At 42.6% G+C, this 21,919-nt stretch overlaps 1 long non-coding RNA gene across 1 annotated transcript; it reads right to left on the bottom strand.

The window, feature by feature from the left end:
- Window positions 1-10,556: 10,556 nt before the first annotated feature.
- Window positions 10,557-14,214, bottom strand: LOC136293821 (uncharacterized). The gene is made up of 3 exons (XR_010722261.1): window positions 13,956-14,214; window positions 13,623-13,797; window positions 10,557-12,892 (listed from the first exon to the last, which is right to left on the bottom strand). It is a non-coding gene; the product is annotated as an uncharacterized lncRNA (long non-coding RNA).
- Between the last annotated feature and the right edge of the window lie 7,705 nt (window positions 14,215-21,919).

The raw sequence follows: 21,919 nt of genomic DNA, 5'->3' as shown, positions 1-21,919 counted from the left end.
CGGCGGGCCGTGTCCGGGGCAGGGCAGGCGGGGTGGGCACCGCCCCAGGGAAGGCGGCCGGTGTCGGTGGCACTTGGTGGCCCGAGCAGCACTGGGGGGCGGTGGCAGGAAAAGGACGTCGAGCATCTTCAAAAATCGGCGGATGGTCGGGGATGGTTTCGGTGAAGTTGCTCCGGAGAGGGGCGATGAGATAAAGTCTGTTTTCGTGGGCGTTGTCTGACTTCCTAGAAACCTCCTTGTTTCCTGCTGATGAGAGATGCTTTTAGCACATTAAAAAAAACCAAACCCAACAAAAACCTTCCTAGATGACATTTCATCCAGCTCTGCTATTATTGGTGATAAGATATAACTCTGTTTCCGTCCCCTTCAGCTATCCACTTGTGCTTAAAAGTCATCATTGAATACATGAGGTAAAAAACCCCAACCAAACCTGAGGAGAAAAGGAACATGAAGAGAAGGAAGCTGAGAGCTTTGCATGATATTTCAGCCTCTGATGTGTATGAGATCGCTGCTGTCCTGTGGGTAGGACAACCAAGGACAGAGGTTTCTTTTAGGACAAACTGTGGCTTCGATGAGATCACAGAGGAAAGGAGAGGAGAGGAGGAATTTCACTGCCCAGGCTGCTGAGAGCCCTTCCAGGGAGGTAACTGGTCTGTGCAGGAGGCACAGCCAGTGACAGCCCCTTCAAACTCGGGACCAGGAGGGATGGACTGCTTTAAAATCAGTGAGCGAGGATAGGAAGAAGAAATGTGACATGAGGCAGGGCTACAGCGTGCAGGAAAAACATGTGACTCTTCAGAAAGGGTCATTTTGAACATTTTGAGAGGTTAACTTGGAAGAGCCGTTCAAATTCGGCTTACGGAATTGTCATAGAAAATAACCATGTTTTTACTGGAAAATATAAACGTATATCCAAAAGAAACTGCTGTTGTTCTAACCCAGCAAACTCATTTAAAGGCCAGATCAAAGCTGTATATACTGCTGGAGAATGTACTATGTCAGCTGTACACTGTTTTTCCAGGTGCTTCCCTCTGTCAGGGGTCGTCATTTCTTTCAGTTTTGAAATAAAAGTTTCATGATTTCTGAAAGGCACCAACAATTGAGACAAAAGTTACTTCAATGGTTAAGCTTGTTTTTTACACCGTTTTTTTATGTTTAGCTAAATGCCTAGCTGAAAGTTCTTAGATTATGTTATATTTTAATAGAATAAAACAAAACTCATGCTCACGTTGTTGGTTGTTGTTTTTTTTTTCTTCCTAACCTCCAGAACTGCTTAAAAATGCAAACAAGAGAAGAAGAAAATGTACAATTTTATTACCAAGAAGATAAAAGCTCTCTTCCCCATCCCCCTTCATAAAGTGTGTGGGGTGGGAGGATTGAAAAGCTCTTAATGATGTAGTGCTGTGGTTTGAAACTAGAGATTCAGAGTATGAATTTTTTATAGGTCTTGTGACTGAAAGTTGAAATGCCTGGGTGTTTAACAGAGCACTTCTATAGAAATACCAGAGAGGTCATTAGTCCAACATTTGAGCTGCTCCGTTACGGGCCTTTACTGTGGCTAATACAGGAATATGTGGTAATAATGGAAAGGTTTGGGATTTGCAACTAAATGGCTTTTCAGATAAGGACTAATCTATTAAAAAAAAGGCAATAGCAGCCTTGCTTTTGGGTCAGGAGGAACAGCAGGAGGATACAAAAAAAAAAAAAAAAAGTCGTGTTGCAGATGTCTCAATTGAGTATTTTCTTCTGTTAGATGAGCAGAATAGGGAATTTGGCACATTCTGTGCACCTGATGGCAGCTTAAGAGCCTCTGAAATGTTCAGCTCTGTAATCGCTTTTCTCCTTCCCCAGGAACATTTTCAACAGGAGCTGTGTTATCTTAAAAGACACGTTATGAAGCAAGAATCAGGCATGTTTTTAGCATTGCCAATGAGAATGGGAGAATGAAGGGAAACAGCAAATGTGTTAAGGTGAATACAAAATGATTGTGCAAAAATGTTATGTAACATAGGATTGAAATGAAAGAAAAAAAAATTTGAATTTGTCAGGTAGAGGAGAAAAAGAAGATTCATCTTAATGCCATCTAAAAAGAGCCTTTAAGAACACATTTTACTTTTACTTCCATTTGGAAGGTCTTATTTGCATATTATGGAAGTCTAGATAAGAAGAAAGGTTTGTGTAGTCTCACCAATTTCACTCTGGTTACACTGAGCTTTGTAAAACTGTGTAGAATGTACTCAATTGTTTATTCTTTGAATAGCTGGAAATTATTAAATGGGACTCAAGACATACAAAATAAAAAAAAGGCCTATATTTATACTGGTCTTTTTAAAAAGTACTAGGAAATCGTTTATTAAAAGGGATATTTTACCTGTATTTAAACAAGGAAAATGCTCTTTTCATTTGTAAATCAATTTAGTACCTGATGGCAGCAAATCTCTAAGTGTAGAGCTTCCAAATTAATTTCGGCATTTTGTGGGAGATTTCATCAGTAATAGTGCACGAAGATTGCAAAATATGTAGAGTTCTGTAGTTGATAATGGAGAGCAAGTAGCACAAATTCACAGAAGGGACATGTTTGAGGGAGTTGTCCTGTTCTGAGCAAGGACTGGTGGTGCCTTGAGAACATTTGTGTCAATTCATGTCACTCATGCCTGATCCAAGGATTACTGGGCTTTAGGAGCATTTTCAGTAACCCCGGGCAGCAGGACTAGGCAAAGTTGCACACTTTAAAGTTCATGTTGTGGCACCAAGGAAAGAAACATCCACGTCACAATCTTGGAAAGGCAGTTACAGATGGGGTGGGTTTTATTTTTTTCAGAACTGCAAAGTACTCTAAATAGATTGTTTTTTCAAAGCAGGATGTTTTGTAATGAGTGGTTTTAGTAATTTTCTTCATCACTGGACTGGAATTGTTGCCTTCTTTTGTAATATCTGTTAGCAAAATGATTTCATTCTTTCCTGGGCCTCCTATTGTTTTTGTATTACATCTCTTAGAGACCAAAATTAGATTATCATTCTCATGGTGCTGCATGAAACAGGATTTAGAAAGTGATTAGGTAAATTCATGAGGAAAAAACAATCCATTGAAGGCTATTAAACACAAAGATTGCTGAAGTTACACTGTGACAGACAGCTGGCGGGTGTCTTTTCCTTTTGAATGTCCTCAGGCATCTACAAATTCAGACAGGATATGCTTCACAGAGAGCAGCTGGTCTGCCCCAATGCTGAAGATATGTTAAAAAAAAAGTATATATAGGAAACACAGTGATCAGTACTGCTTCCAGTTCTTGTTCAGAACTCTGCACAGTGTTACATTAATGTCAGGCAATTCTGCATTTTATTGGTATAAACCTCTTTAAAATACTGGAGCTTCAGGTGAGATTTTCTTTGCCATCTAAATTCCTACCTTTTTTTTTTTTGTTTGTTTGTTTTAATTCTGCCTTTGAAGGGGCAGGTTGTACTGGGAGTCTGCTCCCAGAGCTGGCAGAAAGAGCTCACCCTGTTTCTAGCTGGTCCCTGGGGAGATTTGTTCAACCCACCTGGAGGAATTTGTCTTGTGCCTGCTCTGAGTCCTTTCCTTGTCCAGAGGAGAATCCATTGCTTGGGGCACCGCATTAATTTCCAAATCTCTCAAGTGCATTTCACTATTATAACCTGAGTTCTCCTACTCAGAATTTTGTGGGGAAAAATACACTTTGGGTGACTCAATCATATTTAGGCTGTGTTAGTGCTACAGAGAACCACCAGCATTTCATCAGGCAGAATAAATCATTGGCTCCATTGCATTGATGCATCCATTTATCCCACTAAAAAATAGGACACATGCATCCTTCAAATTCTAGTTATTTTTAAGGATGACAACTGAGAATTTTAGGAGGTTTTATTCAAAGTGGGAATGTATATTTGCATATTGGTTTTTGGTGAATCCTACCTGAAATAACCAACCCTCAGTTTTCAGAGATAATGAGAAACTACCGAATTTACTTTGGAATTGTGAATATTTTATGCAGCAGGAGGAAAAAACCAAAACAACTTCATTGGCTGAGTGAAGATGCAGATGCCCCAAATTGACCCTTACTTCTGAAAAAGAAGAGGTTTTTGACTCTCTGTCTAAATTTGCAGGTCTGGTATAATGTCTCACAACAGGAATACTGTCATTTATGAACAGCTTTGCAATCTTACCTGCAACAAATACAACACTTGAGTTGTTTGGTAAGAGTGGCTTAGAGCCCAACCACTTTGGATCAGAACATGCTAAAACAAAAAAAAACAGCGAGGGTTTGCATCCAAGATTTAGTTTGGCCCAAATACAAACCCAGTATTTTCACTGAAGCTCATCATTAATTATCTTTTAAAGTATGTTCTGCTTGTTTAATCAAGAGCTTAATATTTTGGATGTAAAGATGCTTTGGATACTTACTTCAAGAGGCTCATCATACTCAAGCTTAAAGTATCATGGTTCTTAATTAGGGATTCTGTTACTATCTTACACAGACTCTGGCTTTTATTATATCATGGAACAAGATACTCCACTTAGGAACTGTAGCTCTCAGATAACTTTTCCAAGATTAAAAAAAAAAAGTTTAAAATTGCTATTTTAATTGTAAATATAACAAATTCAGGTTTTTAATATTACCAGTATGCAAGGCAAACTGAAGATTTCCTTTATTCCCTGTCTGCTGTTACATCTTAAGTCCAGAAACTGTTACTTAATTCGCAGATGCGAGTGAGACTTGTCACACGTATTTCGCTTTTTCCTGCATTTACTTTGCTGACTTGTGGTGTTCATGTAAATGCCAGCTTGCTTAAGCTTTAGAAAGTGATGTGTTTGGGACAGTGATTATCACATTTGTCATTTAGTGTTCACTCCAGTATCTTTTCCTTACATGCTCTGAAGCACATTCACCCTCCCTACTCAGAATTGCAGGCACCCTCCCCAAGGCCCTCTTGCACGCTCCCAAATTATCTTTTTTCAGAGTGGAGATTGTTTTAGCTACTTCCCCTAATCCATTTCAAGTATAATTACACTATGGTCAATATGTTTTAGATGTTCCATAACCTCACATTATTTTTTTTTAATGCTTGGCTCATTTCCTGGATTAGTCCAAAGCAGCCTCTGGCTGATGGAGAGGCTTCAGGAAACTGCATTAAAAAGCAATTTTGGTTTGCACAGGGATTCACTGGCTAAAGGGTTAATACACACTTCAGGGATGAATGTGGGGTTTGAGATGAGGGTCCCTGTGAGGCTTTGTGCCTCGCTTGCCCTTCATTAAAAGTGTAATTCCCTGCATCAGTCCACAGGTAGATGGTTGTGTCCGGCAGCCGCCAGTCGTGGACCATCTGCTGTGGCTTGTCAGCCTCCAGATAAGCTCGGCCAAACCAGGCCACGGAGAGAAGCTCCTTCCCCCTCCTTCCCTCCCTGCTGCTGGAGGTGATCACCCTGTGGAAAGGTCAGAGCTGCACACGTGGCCGGACTGCAGCTGCTGCGGCACAGAGAGAGCCTCTTCATCAGCCTCTATGTTCGAGATCCTTTATCAGCCCCTGTATCTGACCTTTTATCCCTTTATCAGCCTCCATGTCTAACCCTTTATCAGCCCCTATATCTGACCTTTTATCCCTTTATCAGCCTCTGTGTCCAACCGTTTATCAGACTCTATGTCTGACCCTTTATCAGCCCCTGTGTCCTGCAGCAGGGAGGGTGAAAGGGCCATGCCAGGAGCAGTGGGAAAGGAAAGAACCACCTGGCACTGCCACAATCCCAGCCCGAGTTCACGTCCCGGTCTGGGGAGGGCGATTACTTGTGCAAAGACTCTGTAATCCAATTTCAGCAGCTCCAGCCCTGGGAGCAGTGACATGCCGTGGCAGGTCCTGGATCCTGCTCACGCCCCCCGTGGATCCTGTCGCTGGCTCAGCTGGAAAGAGGAGTGAAGTAAGGGAACAGGAGATTTGAGGGAACCTGCTCCAGTTCTTCAAGCTGGAGGGAATATCTCAGAAATTTTAACTCATATTGAAGTTTTCTCAGAAAAGGAAGATTCTGGGATTTCTCCATTATCCACCTTAGCGTCTCTGTTTGCTGCTAAGTTTCATACGAGGTCTCATGCCATTAAACCAAAAATAAAAAAAAAAAAAGGAAATTATTGATCAGCTCATGTACTTTGGTGTAAATGCAGTGAGCAGACATGACTGCATCCTGTCCCCTGCCATTCCTTGGATTTCTGAGGCACCTTCACAGGGCTCTACATGAAGCTTTCCATCTCAGCATCTGTAAACATGTTTGTGGAGCTGAACCAGTCACTAATGCCTGAAGAGATCCTTTCATCTCCCCTCCTGTTTGGTCCCCTCAACCCAGCAGTTTAAACTAAAATGAATATAACTTGTTCCAAACACTCAGAGGTAGATCAGGCATTTTGATGTAAATACGTCTGGGGGAAAAATTCCTTTTGTACTGGCAAGAAGTTCCGGAAAGGTAAATGGAAACATTTATTTACGTATTCTCATTTCTGTTTCTTTCTACTAACAGGTTTTCACAACAGTCTTCCCCTGCCTGTATTGATGCTTCTCTATTCAGAGAATGAAAATATGCATGTGGGCTCCCAAGGCTAATCTATACACACGTAGTTTTATTCCCTTCACAACATATTTCTGCACAAACTCAAGTAGATTTTCTCAGAAGACATCCCAAAGGCCATGTTTAATGACAAATAATAATCATTGCAATCATATCTGAACTATAATTCTAATATATGTACATATGTTTGTATTTTAATACATATACATATCAATTGGGGCTACATATTAATATTTGTAATAGCATGAGCTACTTTGTTTAACTTTATAAGACAAATAGCTGTATTATTGAAATCTCTGTAAATACCATTAGTAACACATTTCAGCTGAGAAAGCATAGCATTACAATTCCTGCCATTCTCCCTTTAGACTTTATTTAATAGTCTGGTTTCATACTACACTGTCTGTGCTGCTTCTGTTCAGAGCAAAGCAAACATTGGCCAAATTTAAATTCACCCAGGAACACAACCTCACATTTTACACTCAAGAAGTGATACATTGGAGAGGACAGAAGCAATTCATCGTGTCACAAACGTTTTGCAAGCTGGAAAACTGTATTATCTCTGTAGTAACAGTGAGATCTGGCCGTATCCTTTGACACTGAGCCTAGGCCTTAATTTTAACACTTTTTTAAACACTTTTTTCGTGCATAAGACATTGCAGAGGGATGGGCTAAGTGAACCACCTACACAAAGGAAGTAACAAAAATAAGTAAGAAAAATATTAAAGAGAATCAGCAGTTTGGGGAGGTTGTTCTAAAATTTGGACTATCAGTAAAAATAGATGGAAATCTCTGGCAGAAATGCAATTTAAAACAAGGATCTTCATGTTCACTCCCAGACTTCTAACAAGGCAAAAAACCCCAAATGCCTCTTAACTGAGGGACAATTTCCCATACTTTGAACAAACTGTGCTCCTGTACCTTCAGTAGGCCAGAAGGCAAAGCTCAGGGAAATTCCTACAGCTTTGGATCTGCTCAGTCTCACTTTTCCTGGGCACTCAGTGATGCTGAAGATGCTGGATTGAGTGAGAAGGTGAAATTCCAGTCTGCCGGCTAAAACAAGGGAGGAACCTGTTTGTTGTCCTCAGCACCACAGCAGATCAGTATTTCCTCCCACTACCAGCCTACAACTTTTCAGTTATTCCTCCAATTTAAGAAGCATGTCTCTAAAACCACAGCTGCCTGAAATGCAGCCTGTACACTTCTGTTTGAATTTACTTATTGAGCTCTACATCTCACAAATGGAAAAACTGAAGCAAATATTTTCAATATGAAATTTAAAACTTCTTTGAAATAAGCCTTAAAGAAGCTTGGGTTCCTGAATAATTTCTGCTAAAATTTGTCATCTGTGCAAGGTTATTTAATCCAAATCAATATTAAAATAAAAAAAAAAAAACAGGAAGATGAAAACTGTCATCTAAAAAGTGAAACTGAAGTTCTGTGAGGGCTGTATTTCCAAATAATGTTATTTTTATTGGAATGGGTAAAGCTTAGAATATGGTAATAAAAACGTGGAGGTTTTTTTGGCAAGATTTTCACTTAACTGCTTTTGATCAGCAACATTTTCTCAAAAGCTTTTGAAAAGAGCAGCCCATGTAACTACATGAGTACCAGCAATACATTTTCTGCCATTTCTGTACTGTGACCAGATCAGCTCGGCTTAAAGACAAGTAAAATTTTTCATGCGGTCAATGCAGTTTTTGTTTGAGTGCTATGTGTTGAAACTACTCAGATTTTACTGAGGGAGCTCCCTGCCAGCCATGTGAATGATAACCCTTATTTTTATAATAGGATTGCTGCATTTATCACCCCAATTACAATGATCCTAAGCACTGATCCTAAGCCCCGCTGCTTGAAAAAAAGGCAGAATGTATTAAACAAGGGATGTCTGCAAAGGCAAGAAACTGTTAATGGAGTGCTGAAACTGTACATCTACAAATTTTTAAGGATTGAAAAACTGAGCAAAGCTCCTCTCCAGTGCTGTTTAGTTCCACAGCCTGTGTACTCCCACCACCTCGTCCAAGTGGGAGGATTGTCAGTTTCTAGTAGTCTGAGAGAGGAATGTTACCTATGAGGAATATAATCAATGCACATCACGTTCAGTGGCTACAATAAAGGTCTCCGTAGCAACATTAGGAACAGATATTTTTAAATGCTTTTAGTCTTATGTTCATTTTTTTTTAATACAACTATTAGCTGCTTCCACTTCAGCTGCTGCTGTGAGCTAATCATCCAACAAAACTCCTTTGCTGAGGTTTGAAAAGTTGATCTTGTTTTTCTACAGATCAGCACAGGCTTGCTTTGCCCTGCAATCACTTAATATCCACTAAGTACTGCATCATTTTTTATCAACAGGCAGCTGGTCTGAAAAATCAACCTGTCAGATCTTCCTCTCCTCTGAGAGGAGTCAGGAGAGCTGCAGGAATAGAAAGAATTTTAAAAGGAAAATTTGAGCAGGTTATGGCAGACAATCCACTAAAATGGTAGAAAACAAGAGTCCAGGGAGGCTCATCCTGCCTGGGAGTGGGGCTGAGGGAAGCAGAGGTAGAGGGTAAGGTGGTGAGGAGGGGGAAGAGGAAGCTGGAAAGCTCCTCAAAGCCCTGTGAGCTGTGGCAAGTGCTGCAGCGGGGGAGCCGTTGTGGGAGCAGAGCTTGGTTAAGAGAAGAACAACAGAAAACAGGTGGGTTTATCTCAGGGATATGAAATGGCTGTTTCTGGAAGAGGAGCAGAATAAATGTTTATATTTTTCTGAGCAATGAAGCAGCGTGTGAGTTTTTCTTGCATTTTCTTGCTCCTTTGGACCAGTGTCCCCAGAGCTTCACCCACTCCTGATTCTAGCATAAAGACTGAGTTAAGGCAAGCGTGGATTTCCAGACCTCCTTGTACCCAGCACTTTTCTTCATTATCACAGTGTAATCCTATTGCTTTCCCCTGGTTCCTCAACGCCACAGATGTCAAACCAGTTTAAAAGGGGAATGTAGATTTCAGGCAGGTAAAGCAGGTAGAAAAAGGCTGAGCTCAGCCCTGTGCTTAGAGTAGTACTGGGGCTTCATTTCTGAAAAGAACAGAAAGCTCTTTCTTTTCACTGTTAACTTCCAAAGAGCAAGGAGCAATAGTAGGAATAATTTATACAGTGCTGTACACAGGAGTGATACAGGAGTGGTAGAGGCATGTACTGCAAGCCTGGGACTTCATTAATTATATATAAATACGCATACTTGGTAAAAAAAACCAACCCTCCTAATTTGTTAATAGAATTCTGAGATGCTGATCTTTGCTTCATCAGCTAAAAATCTTAAAACATAGTCTGGCAATACTGTTTGTACCATGCAGGAATGATCTGCTTTGGAGGGAGCACAAACCAGGCAGCATGAGTGTGCAGTCATCCATTATCCAATCTATAATGTACACAGGGTTCTGGTCCATCTCTGGAGCAGCTTGGGCACAAAGTTGTCAAAGGCAGGGGAAGGGAATCACAGGTAAACATGTAAAAATTGCATGTTGAGAAGGATGGCAGGAAAAAAAAATGAGTGGGGATTTAACAGCAGGTCTCGTCAAGAACAGGGTGTGCACAAGGGTAGGTAGAAAGAGTGGATAGGTAAAAGGATTGAATTCTGTCCCATTCTAAAGCTCTTCAAGGGACACTAGTGGTCTTTAACAAGGATTCACAGATTGCATTTGTGCAACAGAATTTCCTGGGCTGGGCAGAGCTGTTTATTCGGGTGTTCCTCTCCTATTAGGGTGAGAGCACAAATTTCTTCAGCTAATTCAGCCCTGCTCCTAATTGCAATTTTCTGGGATGCTCTCCTTCTTCAGCACTATATCCCCCCTCCACTCCTGCTGTTTTGCTGGGAATGCCTGGGAGAGAGCCTGTTGATGGCAATTTGGCTGAGCTACCCCTATCTCTAGGAAAAGGGCAGCAGTCAGCAGCTCTGTGAACGCTTAATGCAATCAGTGCAGCTCCTGGCTGGGAAGTAGCCGAGGATTTAGGACCAACTGCAAGGTCTGTTCAGGATCTGCGCCAAGGAGCAGCTGGACAGGCTGCTGGCTGCAGCCTGTTACACCACCATGGTTCATGACCGAGGTAATTGTCTGTGTTTGATTTTACACAGGAGATTTGTGGGCATCAAGACTTCCTCTGCACCACTTGCTCAGCACGTCTGATGCTGTAACGTGAGCTCCCCGGCTTGCTCGCTGTCAGAAGGGCACCATCAAGGACGTTTTCAAAGTGTGTGCTGAGCTATTCGTGAAACCCTCTCAGAACAATGAAAATACTGCTTTTCCACAAGGCCAGGTTCTTGTTTGATTCCTACAGTTACCCTCATCAGCGTGACTCTTCCCACAGTAGCTTTCTTTTTCATGTCTTCTCTACATGTGCATTTACTGGGGGAAATTTTTCATTTGACACAAGATATGTGCCATTAAGAGCAAGCACAGGTTCAAATTTTGGGGAGGAGAAGGTCACACAGATGCAATGAAGATTTAAAAGCAAGTTATAGCTGTCCTTTTCACACCATTGATTTTCCCCTTTTGCTTTCCCCGTTTTTTACATTTAGTCGAGTTAGCAGTAACAATCCGTAGGTGGTTTACATTTTGTATTTCATTTCATTGTTGTCTTGGGCGGGTTTTTTTGACACATGTGTTACCTACAGAAATAGGTTTTAGTCAGAGTTCATCAGCACAGTCCTGTCTTCCCTCCTTACTCATAATTCTGGCTCAGTTATTTTGCTTCTGTGTTATTCTGCGCCTGGGCTCAATATGCCCAGCTGCCAGGGTGATTTTGCTTTCAATCTGCCCCATCCCAACATTTAAGGTGAGTATTTTAATGATTTGGATACCAGACCTGGAGAGAACAGCCCTGTGAGACAGCAATGCCAGGATTCCTGCCTGAATTCTCACCACAGACATCAGCCAAGTTGCTTCATTATCTTCAGGAGGTATTTAGATACCTGAATCCTATGAGCTGGAGCTTAGGTCTTCAACCCCTGAAGTCACATGTGTAAGATCAGGATGAATGTGCTTACTAAAATTACAGGCTGGTTAGATAAGTTGGACATGTAGACACATCTGGGGCAGCTGGAATAAATATCCCTAACCATTATCCACACCAGTGAGCTGATTTAACTTGTTGGAGGCCAGGGCTGCAGGAAACTGCATTAGGTGCTGTGGGAGGAACACGGGGGCAGTGAGGGTGCTGTGGTTGCTCTCACTACATTTTCTCTCTCTGTGGCTTTGTGACTCATTTTTCTCACTTCCTCATTTTTCCATTTACCAACAATACAAAGTACCCTTTTCTAACAGAGGAGCATTTAGAGGCACTGGGTTTGGGTAAACAGGGTAAGAATGATTCGTGGTATCTGTGAAGAGTTCTGGTTCACAGCTTTTCTGAGGAGTGCTTGTCTTGATGCAAACACACCTCTTTTCCATGGCCCGTGTCTTACACAAGAGCCAAGAGCTCATAGTTTGAGCAATACCCCTGATGTACTCAATGATTCTAGTCCTGACTTCATGATGGATGATGAGAATTTGAAATATCTGATCCTCTTCACCTGAAGATTTCATGCTCAATAAATCACATACATTTCTTTTTCCTTATTTTCATCTGGGAAGAAAACTTCCAGTGCCTTTTCTGTGCTTGCCTTGGTTCATATTTAGCTCATCTAAGGCAAGGAGGTCCTGCATTGGTCTGGCAAACAGTGTGTGTGTTCCTGTGTGCTGTGATGAAATAGCAGGTGAAGAACTTGAGAAACAAGTTATTTGGAAATGCAATTAAGATGTCAAGGAGTAACTTGCAAGATTTTGCTGGACATGTTGACCCAAACAGGCTATTGCTTAATAGGTGCTGTAGACTAACACAGCTGAGTGGAAGGAAAATCAAATAGAGAATGGTCATGATAAAATTAAGTAGATTTTCATGTAGTAAAGAAATGAGGGGATCCTCTGTCTTATATTACATGTACTAGAGGCTTGTGATTTTCTTTTTAATTTTTTTTTTTAAATTTGGTTGTTTTGATTTTTTTAACTAAGTGTGAAATATAATATTTCAGGACATTAATTAAATGCTTCAGCAGTTAACCACACAGAGACTCACAGCTGCACCCCTCAGATTTCCTGTGGCATTAAAAGCCTAATCAGCACAATAAAAAGTACATTATCCTTTAAACAGTTCCTCCTGAAGGTATTCTTGTCTTGAAGAGACAAAATATGGTCCAAAGCTTCATCCTCATAGGTCTTCTGGGACATGGGGCTCTGAAACTTTGTTCTTTTTGAATAGCAAAAGATGCAGAGCCAGCCTATGCTTTCTCCAAAGCAGATCAGCATCTGCACATCAGTGTGTAAAAGAGAAAAACAAAGATTATGAGATCATTAGATCTTGCCAAGGTTTGTCTAGTCAGGCTTCCTGTAACATGATACTAAATCCAGCAGCAGAGGAATACTGGAAAACCTAAGTGCAGTGCCTTCTTTGCGGGCAGTAATATGCCATTATATCTTGTCAGTTCTACTTATTGATGCTAAAAGAAGAGCTTTGCAGTTGTGTAGACAAACTCAAACAATCATTACAATGGAGAAGATTTTCAGTTTCTTCCGTTTGTTGCCCCCAGTCTGAGCCCCCGTTGAGGTAGAATCAGCACAAGGAGGCCTGAACTCACACATAAAAATATGCAGCATTGATGGCTTTTTTTCTCATCTCTGGCTAATGATAAAACTGCTGCCTTCACCAGGGAGCACAACCCTCATTTCTTAAAAAATTTTGAAGACCATGAGTATGTTTCTCACCACACAGTTGGGGTACCTCAGCTATAGGTAATCTACAATCCAGTAGAGAAGTCCAAAGAAAACGGCTGGGAGAAGATAAAAGACAGCCAGCCAACAGCACAACCGTGTGCATTCAGAAGATCCTGAGGGAGATGCACTGAAAACCAGCATTGAATCCTGTCATTGAATCCGCTCCCCTTGGGGGAGGCACTTTTTTGTGGGGCCACCATCACCACAGATTTCTTTGGACAGATGCACAATATTTCTGAGCATAACTTAATAAAGGTTTTTGTACCTGTTTCTGTATTTCTCTTGTGTCTTCACTGGGAGCTGGGCTGGTCCCTTTCCATGGGATGTAGGACAGCCTTAGGGTCAGTGCAGTATCTGCTCCACAAGGTGTGTCCTCTTACACTGTTAGCATTTCCACAGTGTAAAGTGAGAGACCATTCCAGCTCAGGGATGAAGAAATACTGTGGAGAAAAAAAAAAAAAGCAGAACAGGCCTTGTTGATGGATTTGGGCAATGCTATAACATTCTTCAGTTTGGGAAGGCAGGAGAGGGAGTGGGATGGGGCGAGGGAAGTCGTTAGGAAAGAAATAAAGCTGTGTTTTCCTCCAACAAAACTTACTTTCCAGGAAGCTCAAGGAATTCCACCTTTATTTCTTGCTGCAAGAATTAAAAAACAAAACAAACAAACAAAAAATAAAAAAGGAGACACAGGCGGCAGTTGCTTTCTGTGCAAATGGAACTGCTCCCTCTTCCACGCACAGTAAGGATTAAATCTTTATGCTCTCTATCTCCAGCAGCAGGTAGCTGTCATGAATCCCTCCCTGTGGTCATGCTGATGATCTCAAGTCTTGGAGAGAGACCAGGGCACCCCAGCAGAACCACACCACGCTCCCAGACAGGGCAGCACTACATGACCAGTCCACAGCTGCTCTTATTTCGGCCTGCAGCCACCCTTCACACATATTCCCTCTCCTGCAGGTGGGTTGCCTAAGGACCTTATGCCTGCCAGGGATTTTTGGGAATATTAATAATAAGAGTGACAAAATATACTCCAACCACCCCTTTTAAGGTTTCATTTCTTACTGAGCTGCCAAACCGCCAAATCCCAAACTTCTGAGAAAGCAAATCTTACTATTTGCTCTGAATTCAGCCAAGTTTAATCCTATTACATTCTGTTAACTCCTGCTAGACTTACACTGCCTCATAAAGACTCTGCTGGAGACCGATACTGTCACTTAGTCATTTCTTCCTTTTTCACAACCACTCTGCTCTGTCACCCACCTGGCACCAATGACACAAAGCTTTCCAATTTTAACTCCTGCCTTGCAGGCTGATGTTTTTCTGAGATGTGATTCTGATATCTGGTAATCTATTCACTCTCTCCTATCTCAGAGGATGTTTCACATCCCATGGCAGGGGGTTACTCAGGGAGTAGCTCAGATCTCCTATGGATTCAGACACTGCTTGTTTGCCCTTCTGTTTCCTTAACAGGAATTGAACATCTCGATAATGATGGACTTGCTCTGTTCAGAAGGTTAAGCAGAGGTGCTAATTATACTGCTGAAGCATCATTAAATTCCTTGGATTTGGTTTGGAAAGTCATCCCAAAATTTTCTTAAAGGATCAGGATCTGAAGTTATTATGAATGATTGTTAGTACAAGCTGAGGATAAATAGTTGTATGTCAATAATAGGAGCTTGCTGCCATCTGGGTCCTATTTGGAGCCTTAGCATCTTTTAAGCACTGGTAAACGAACATTGCAAGAAATGGAAGCAGCAGAGAAATAAGAGTCATCCTGACAAGGGCGAAACAAAAAGTGACATGACAGAAATCTCAGTCATCGCCATGATGTCCTTAAGCAGCCACCCTGAACAGACAAGTGGGATGTTCTTTCAGGCTGCTATCTCAGATAAAGCATCAGCAGGATCTGATCAGACTGGCTTATGTGCCCCTGCTTTTTAGTTTCAATACATGTGTTTTTAGACTCAATTGTCATTCCTTGTGGCATCTGTATCCTAAATGTAAGCAATGAATAGTGAGCAGGGTTTTACTCCAGCCCTTTCCACAACTGTGAATTAAAGGTTTGGATCTCTGTGCAAAACTTGTTGCTCAAGTGCCTAAATATAAAACCCTGCCTCAAGCACAAATCAAGTACACCAGAACCATAAACCAGGCAAGAGCATTACCAAAGCCCAGGGCTCAAAAATCAGTGAGCTCCTGCAGTGTAATGAATTACTTACTGAGCATCAGTGGAGCCAGATGTTCTTGGCCTGTCTCATATTTGAGGAAAAATGTGTTCATTTAAATGTCAGCAAAAGAAGATTTAAGATAATGCATTTTTGCTGTGTGTTTGTGGGAGTCTAGGAGAATGCATGTGGTGGAACCCCCAGCCTCGAGGAACACGCAGTGACTCTCCAGCCAACAGTAACTTGATTATCTCCCCCAGCCCTGAACTGAACCACAGCAGTCGCTTCAGATTAGAGCTGAGCAAGAGGCACAGGAGCTGCCAGCGAAGGTGTAAATTTAATGTCTTAAATTGCAAGCCTGGTCAAGTAAGAAACACTGTTTTACTGAAGATTTCCTTTGTGGAGTCCCAGCGTCAGCACCTCACTAAAGAAAAGCCTATTGTCTCTGAGGGAGAGCTGAGCATTTCCTAGTGCACGGTTAGTAAAAAACAGTCTGTGTCTGGCTCACACTGAGCTGGTCAGAATTTTTCTAACACACCAAGAAAGAGAATCGAGGTCTTCTCAAGTTCCCCAACTCGTCCAAACCAGCTGGTGCACTCCTTGGTGGCCTGCTTCATATCCCCCATGAGGAGTCACTCTGCAACCCTGGCTCAGCAAGAAGTGAGGCAGAGTGGCTGCAATCCAAGAGAGTCCCTGTGTCTGCTCGTCCAAGGTCAGGGAGCCACTTGGATGCTTGAAGTATTCCCTTTGCTGTATTTAACACATTGTGGGTTGGAACATTATAACATGATCAGGGAAAAAAGCAATCATGATGTAGAAAAAAAATCACTCATGATGTAGGTTTGCCAAGTTGGACTACATGGATCTAGTGGCCATCTAAATCTTGGGAAATAGGGCTTTGAAAGTTTTAATAAGGGTCTGCACTGTATTTCATACACATTTCCTTTTTAAAAGCATTGGTAGCAGATCCTTCACTCATCATACACGAAACCACAGCATCTGCATGACTCTGCCAAATGCAGAAAACCCCTTTGTTTAGACAGCATTGCCAGAAGATGCCTAAGAAGCCAAGGAGATGAATTGAAACCATCTGAGAGCCAAAAAAGCCCTTGGAAAAAACTAAACAAACTGACAACCTGCGTAGACACCCCAAGTTTACTTTATTTTACCTTTCACTCCAAAACTTTAACTCCAAAGTAACTTATTGACTGAATTAAGCTTATTCTGAAGGCCGGTATCTATGGAGGGAACGTTGTGTGGGTCAGAGCAGAAGAGTAGCTCCTAGTACAAGGTCTGGGTGGAAACATATTTATATATATATATATTTGTCTGTGTGTATATATGTGTGTGTGTGTGTGTGTGTGTGTGTGTGTACATATGTATATATATTCCTCATTCCCTGGATGACGGCACTTATAAAATCCGCAAACTTTTTTATTTTTTTGCGTACACAACACTTTTAGGAGACATGCAAACAGCGGTAAATCCAGCCCGAATAGTTACATCCCAAAATTACTGCGGTTGTCTCAGTTTGTGGCCACTGGATGTCACTACTGATCCATTTCAGAGGACCAGCAGATTTTTACGAGTGTGAAACAAATACACCCTTAATTTGGAGAAAATGAAACATTATTTTACTCCTTATTATTGTTTATAAGAACTTGACAGACCATTTTCCTAAGTCAGCATAGCCCGCCTGTCTCTTTGTCTGTAACTGTGAAGGAGCACAGGCACAGACTGTTTCCTCACATTGCCAGACCATTTCTAATCAGGGAAGAGATCTTGGGATCCAGGAGGAAAAACTGCAGATTTGGAGTGATGGTGCCATGTCGAGAGTGCTTGGAGCAGAAGTACCTCCATTCAGCCTGGGCTCATGAGCTGGGGGGTACCAGGAGCCTGGCAGGGGAGGGTGCTGGGACCCTGCTCCATACTTTCCTGGAGCTGGTGTTTTATGCCTCTTTCCCTGCCTCTTCTGTGGAAAGAGGGAAGATTTGCTTATTTTCTTGGGGACAAAAGGCTGATCCCAAGTATTATAAATTTCAATAAATTTATAATAGCGACACAGCACGTGCCAGGTCACCAAAGATCTATAGATCCACCCCAGTGTGTTGGACACTGGCATGAACGTGAAGTGAGAGGTGGGTCTGCTTCTGAAGCTTTGCAGTAAAGGAGATAGCAGAGATCAGAGGACAGAAGTATTCTGTTTTGTGATGTCTTTGATCTGCTCTTCTGGCATCCCCACAGACCATGGGAGAAGCAGTCTGACAGGAGCAGGTGAAATGGGGCTCTGGGGAGGGAAGAGAGAAGATGACATCAAGATTTGGATGAGAAGATAGAGTTTTATGGCAATGAAAGGCAGGTTAAGGAGATTCTGGAACAATCACATCAAAAACATCATGAAACAAGGAATCAGCCTTGCCTCCCTGAGACCTCTGGGCAGATCATATACATTTACCCACTCTATGCAGTGCTCTGGGGGGTCTGGCACAACCACTGGAGTGCTCTTCTAAACATTCTGTGAGTCCATCCTGCACTGCCTGAGCCCCACCTCATGCCAAGGTTGCTCAGAACTTCCCAGGAAAAGGTCTTATTTGCCATTCAATATAGCCTCACAAAACATTCATCATTCAAGCTGAAAGCTCCTGTTAGATGGTTCTGCCTCGAGCTGAAAAACAAGGGAATAAAGCCATTAATCTATTTCTAAGAAAGCAAATTGAAAGAGAAATCATATACTCAGCAGAGACTTCTAGAGATTAATAATTTGACTCTTCCAAGATTGATTCCCTTTAGGCAGGAAAGGATCTCCAAGACACTTAAAAACTGGGTGACAGCCTGGGAGGAGAAAGGAGAACAGGACCAGACAGCTAAAGGGATGGAGATTTTATAGACAAGGGTAAATTCAGTGGATATAGGCAGCCCAAAATTACTGCCTTTGAGCTCCTCCTTACCACCTGGAAGCGTTTGGAATGCATTTTTGGAGTACCTTCCCCTTGTGACCCAGTTTGTGCTGGGGTGTCGTTTGGGGTGATTCAGGTATTTTGGAGCTGCAGGGTTCCTGAGCCCCATCACAAGCTCTTGCGGAGCAGAGCATGGCCTTACATCTTCATCATCCAAGCCACGAGCTTGGTCCAGTGTGAATTACATCAGCTTGCTGAATTCCTGCAGTGACATAACCAGATAAAGATAGTGGTGACCAACACCCAGTTATCTCATGGCTCTAATAGGGCTGAGCTGGGGCTCTCCCCATCACCAGCCCACTGACCTCATTGGAAACCTGAGGAACTCCTCAGATTTATGCTGGGAGGCTCATTTTGATTTAATCAGTCTGGCATTTTGCCAATGTAAAAATTTCCTCTCTGAGATTTTTCCAGCCTGCTTCAGTGAGAGCTAATGGATAAGCTGCGGAGGTCTTCAGGAGCTCCTCTCTTTCCTCCCATTTCCTTACGTGCAGACCCATATTAATGCCATGGGGAAATAGCACCATGTGGAGAGTTGTATTAACGTCATGGGAAATGAAATAAATACATGTAACAGCACGGAGGGGGCACAGAGCAGGTACTTCACCAAATCAGCTGACTTATTTCAGGAAAAGAAGCAGCAGGACCTTGCCCATGGGATCCACCCTTTCCATCTGCTAGTGGAAAATCTACTTTATTTAAGTCAGGGTACCCAGTGAAGTACACTCACTCTACCAGTGTGACTGGGAATTTGTCTGGAGGGAGGAGAAACAAAATGGCTTTTTGGACAGATTTGCTCTATCCTTTCTTACCTTGGATTTCTTTATGTATGGTGAGAGAGCCAAGCAGGCAGCAAAGCTCAGCCATGGCATCTCAGTCCCAATATACTGCAATGCCTGCAGGGCATTTAAAGATTTTTAATACGTAAGTAAACAAGGTGAATGGATGTTTGGAATCAAAGCTAGTGGCCTCTACACCCTGCCAGGACATCTTTCAACTCCATTGCACTACCATTGGTTTCAGCACAATTGCTTGCAGAATAAGAATCTGCTCAGCCTGAGGGAGAGAACCTGATCCCTTGTTTTCAGCTGAAAATGTAAACTTTGGGACAAGGATCATTTCCATCTTGCAGAGGCTCAGTTTGGCTCTCTCCTCAACCATTCTGTAAAGCAGCATTTTACAGGAAAGTCATTTAGTACTCCAAACCAGGATACAGAATATCAGCTTTAAATCACCTTTTGGAATCATAGAATTATAGAATTGCTTAGGTTGGAAGTACCTTTAAGATTCCTGTGTTCAACCATTAACCCAGCACTGCCAAAGCCACCATGAAACCCTGTCCCTGAGCACTACATCTACTGGATTTTAAAACACCTCCAAGGCTGGTGACTCCACCACTTCCCTGGGCAGCTTGTGCCAGTGTTTCCCCACCAGCTCATCTCTGAGCATGTGGGAACAGCCTGTTCCTCAGTCTTGAGGATTTCCTTCCCAAAGAATGTCCAGCCTTCCTGAACTCCTTTGCCCTTCAGCTCTTCTTGCAAGTGACTCCATGAATCAGTCTCCTAAAGAGGGTAAAGTCTTCCCTCCAGATGACAGCAATTCTGTGGATCCTTCTCCTTCCTTCTCTGAGAATCAAAATCTCTATCATTCCATGATCCCTGTGCCCCAGGCAGCCTCCAACCATCACATCCCCCACCAGTCCTTCTCTGTTCACAAACAGCGGGTTCAGTGGGTGCCTTTCCTGGCTGCCTCCCTCACCAGCTGTGTCAGGAAGTTCTCTCCTGCACGCTCCTACCACCTTTTCCAGGGAGAAGTTCCAATTCCTGCCTGACCATTCTCAGGTGTTTCCCTGGTTTCTAACATATCAATAACCCTTGTGTCTCTCCATCCCTTCTTTCACTGAGAGAGCAGACCAAAGGACCTCACTAGCACCCTGTGCCTCAAATTTTGGGGTGCTGGCCCCAGGCTGTCTCTAGCAAGCCTGAGCTTATCCCTTCCCCCTTCAAATCTAGTCTAACGCTGTCTCAATGAGCCCTGCTCATTCCTGTGCAAATATCCTTTTCCCTTTTTGGCACAGGTGTACCCCATCTGTTGCCATCCAGCTCGGTGTCATGTAAACTGACCCATGATCAAAAACCCCAAAATTCTGCCGATGACACCAGGCTCGGAGCCAGCTATTGATCTGCTGGCTCTTCCTGTTTCTTCCCTCATCATTCCCTGCAACTGGAAAGATAGAGGAGAGCACTGCCTCTGCTCCTGATCCCTTAACCTGTTGTCCCAAGCCCCTCTCTTGATTTCACTTGAAATTCTTGCCATGGATTTGTCCCTTCCTACCTGAAAAAATCAGTAATGGATAGAAGTCCCACACCCATACCAGGGCAGAAAGACTTCTCTTCACATCTTTAATCTGGACTCTAGGAAGGCAGCAGACATCCCTAAGAAATGAGTCTGTTTGGCATAGTAGACCTTCTGAACCCTTCAGGAGGGAGCCTCCTCTGACACAGACCCATTTCCATCAGCTTCTTTTCACAGTCACACTAGATATTAGGCTAGAAAACTTCGACTTTCCCTACAAGAAAGCAAAGAGGGAAGGAGCTGGCCAAAGCTGTCTGAGAAACATTGGCAGGATCCTTCCTTCCCCACTCCACTGCCTGGCAGATGACTCCCTGAATGCCTCAGCACCCTCTGCTCCTCCCTCCTTTCCTGGAAGTGTTGCTTTGTCCTGTGGAAACTCAATTGCATATGATAATATGTGAGGAGTTCTTCCTAGCTCTTTTTATGATCACTGTGAAAGATGTCAGATGATTATCTGAGGCCTCCCCGCCAAACCCATCGCTTCAGGGGGACACATGGAGGCTGGCAAGGAAGGGAAATCCTATGGCCAAAAGCTCTTGGAGAGAGCAGTTTCTCCTCCCACTTGCAGAGGCCATGCTTAAATATTTGTGGTATCATAAATATGCTCTTTAGTGTGTGCACACTAATAGATCTCTGGAACACAGCTGGGTTTGGACTCTTGGGCTTGTGAAAAGCCAGGTAAGAAGTGTGCAGTGTGTGTGTGTGTTGTGTGGGGTGTTGGGTGAGTGTCTGCTGGGTTCAGGGTCATTCTGTTTGACCCCATCCAGGTATTAAAGCAACTGCCACCATTACAGCTGTGAGATTTTGAAAATAACAGTTTTTTATCACTAACCTTGATGACTATAGCATAAACATTACATATAGGGAGGAAAAGTTACTACCATGGGGAGAAAACTTGGCAAAACAGACCTCTAGTGCTTTATAGGTTATATAGCCACTCATGCAGGCATGAAATGGATATAAGAACATATAAAATTGATTATATAAACATAGCTGATAATATTCTGTTTACTCTCCATACAGTGATTTTATGCTGAAGGGGTTCACTTACCTAACATGGTGCTAAAGCCCCAATCTGAAGCCTT

Source organism: Chamaea fasciata, unplaced genomic scaffold, assembly GCF_029207755.1.
Source record: "Chamaea fasciata isolate MVZ Bird 193981 ecotype frontalis unplaced genomic scaffold, bChaFas1.0.hap1 SCAF_9, whole genome shotgun sequence".
In the NCBI taxonomy this organism is placed as follows: Eukaryota; Metazoa; Chordata; class Aves; order Passeriformes; family Sylviidae; genus Chamaea; species Chamaea fasciata.
The sequence above is the reverse complement of the archived record's forward strand: the minus strand, read 5'-3'. Positions and strand labels throughout refer to the sequence as shown.